The sequence below is a fragment of the Quercus suber genome, unplaced genomic scaffold, assembly GCF_002906115.3.
Source record: "Quercus suber isolate HL8 unplaced genomic scaffold, Cork oak 2.0 scaffold_49, whole genome shotgun sequence".
Taxonomy (NCBI): Eukaryota; Viridiplantae; Streptophyta; class Magnoliopsida; order Fagales; family Fagaceae; genus Quercus; species Quercus suber.
Window position 1 is genome coordinate 656,741 of NW_027069514.1, and position 2,254 is coordinate 658,994.

Genomic DNA, 2,254 nt, shown 5'->3' on the forward strand with positions numbered 1-2,254 from the left:
AGAAATAAGGCGAAGGCAGAGAATCACAGGTGACGAGATTGAGCGCGCAACAACAATCATATCAAGTAGATACACCGCATAATCCAGGGACTGATGGACATGGGATCACACACATGGAGTTAATCTGTTGCAAAGAACTTGCACATGTCAGAAATGGAAACTGTACAAGATACCATGTTCACATGTCATTGCAGTTTGTATTAGGTATCGACATGATGCAGAGCAGTATATTGACCCATGCTATAGCGTGGATGCACTGTTCCGGAGCTATGCTCCCGTTTTCCCTGTGTTGAAAGATAGATTATCATGGCCGGATCCTGAAGAAACTCGAAAAGTCCTCCCTAACCCTCAATTGATCCGAGAAAAAGGTCGCCCTGTTTCAACACGAATCAGGAATGAGATGGACGAGGGTGGGAGACGGCCAAGAACCACACCATGGAAGGAGGGGGGAGGAAGGTGCAATGCGGGTTGTGTGACCAAGAGGGGCATAATCGAAGAACATGCCCTAAGCGAACGAGGTACGAACGAGTGGTGGTCTCGCGGACTAGGTACGCTAAGTTTGAACCGTGGCATCCTTTTAAATGTAAATTTTTTCCATTTTTTTAATGCTGATCATAGAAGTTCTAACAGAAACTTGTTCTTAAACATTGCTACCAATCAAAGGAATTGCCTACACTCTCACAATTGAACACTTTAGTTACTAGTAAATGTCTTTGATTGCACTAGTGCAAAAGTTCAAATTATTATGCTTATGATGATGATTACTTTCTCTTTATATTTAAAGTATTGAAATTGTGTATGGTTTCTATTTAAATTATAATGTGATGTCCTCAAGCTTGGCATTTTGAGCCATCCCGCTATGCCCTAAAGAAACTACGCATAATGACACCATGGGAAAAGAAAACCCAAAAAGTTGAGTGACAAAGTTAATGAAGAAGTTCATGACTGACTTCTACAATACATGTGCATAAGTTCATGGCTGACTTCTACAATGCATGTGCATATGTGTTATATATATAGAAGTTATAATAACTCAGACTATTGACTTAACTATAATCCAAAACCTTTTCGTAGTTAGCTGGATTTGGCTATTGAAATCTTATTCACCAATGACTCTATCTACGATCATATCTTTTGTTAAATCAATGGCTGTAATGAAAACTAAGGTCAGTCAGTGTTGTTACTATACACTTCCTCAGTTGCTTGGATTTCCTTTGATAAGTAATCACCTTCGCTAATTGTGTGTTCCGGAAATTTGAATTTCCTTCAAGCAAAAAGTACAAATATAACTCTTCCCTTCTACTTTATTACATGCGAAAGGCCTGTGTAAGTAAATTAACTAAATACTTCCAGTCGACTGGCATTCCAAAAACACTATATACTTTCAACATTTCGTAGTCCTTATGCAAATTGTTTCAGTCTACAGCTCATGTTATAACATATCATAGTTGTTTTATTAACTAATGCATTTGGCAATACTATTAGGTTGATCCAACCACTGGTGAGACAAAGGATGATGGTGTTGAAGATGAATACCAGCTAGAGGACCTGGAGGTTGTAGCAGCTGATTACATGTTGAAAGTGGGGGTCTCCAATTTAGAAATGCATGGGAAAGCATGGGTAATGACTGCCATGTGCGTCTTGTAATGTATTTTTGGTCTTTTTTTTGGGGCCCTGAGTCTTCCTCTTAATATTTCTCATGTGTATGTGCCATGTGCGTCTTGTACACAAACACAATATAAAATGCAATGTAATGTATTTTTTGCAACTGTGGAAATTGTAAAAAAAGGGCCTTTGAAGTATTTAAATAAGGAATTACATGGAGTTTCCTATGCCTGAGCAAAAAAGAGAGTTCCTATGTGACATGTTTTGTCGTATGCATTCTGTTTCAAGCAAATGTGAGATCTTGTGCATTATTAGAAATTGGCACACGGGTAATTTTATGGCTTAGGTTTTTTTTGCCCAGGAAAATTTTCAAGCCAGCTGGGCACCTGAAATGTAATCAGGCAGATTGGTACCCGAGTTTCAGAAACTCGAGTACCAATCTGCCTGACATTTGCCAGAAAATTTCTTTGGTCCTTTTAAACAGTACTCGAGCTTCACAAGCTCGAGTACTGTTTTAAATAGTACTCGAGCTTCCCAAGCTCGAGTTTTTTTTTTTTTTTTTTAAAAAGGAAATATTGAATATGGAACTTGAGATTAAATCTCACCTAAAACTAATCATCATTGAGTAAATGTCATAAGTATAAATCTT

General features: G+C 38.0%; 1 long non-coding RNA gene across 1 annotated transcript; it reads left to right on the forward strand.

The window, feature by feature from the left end:
- The first annotated feature begins 511 nt into the window (after positions 1 to 511).
- LOC136066866 (uncharacterized) lies at positions 512 to 1,581 on the forward strand. Its single transcript, XR_010628369.1, has 2 exons — positions 512 to 548; positions 1,486 to 1,581. It is a non-coding gene; the product is annotated as an uncharacterized LOC136066866 (long non-coding RNA).
- Positions 1,582 to 2,254: the final 673 nt, after the last annotated feature.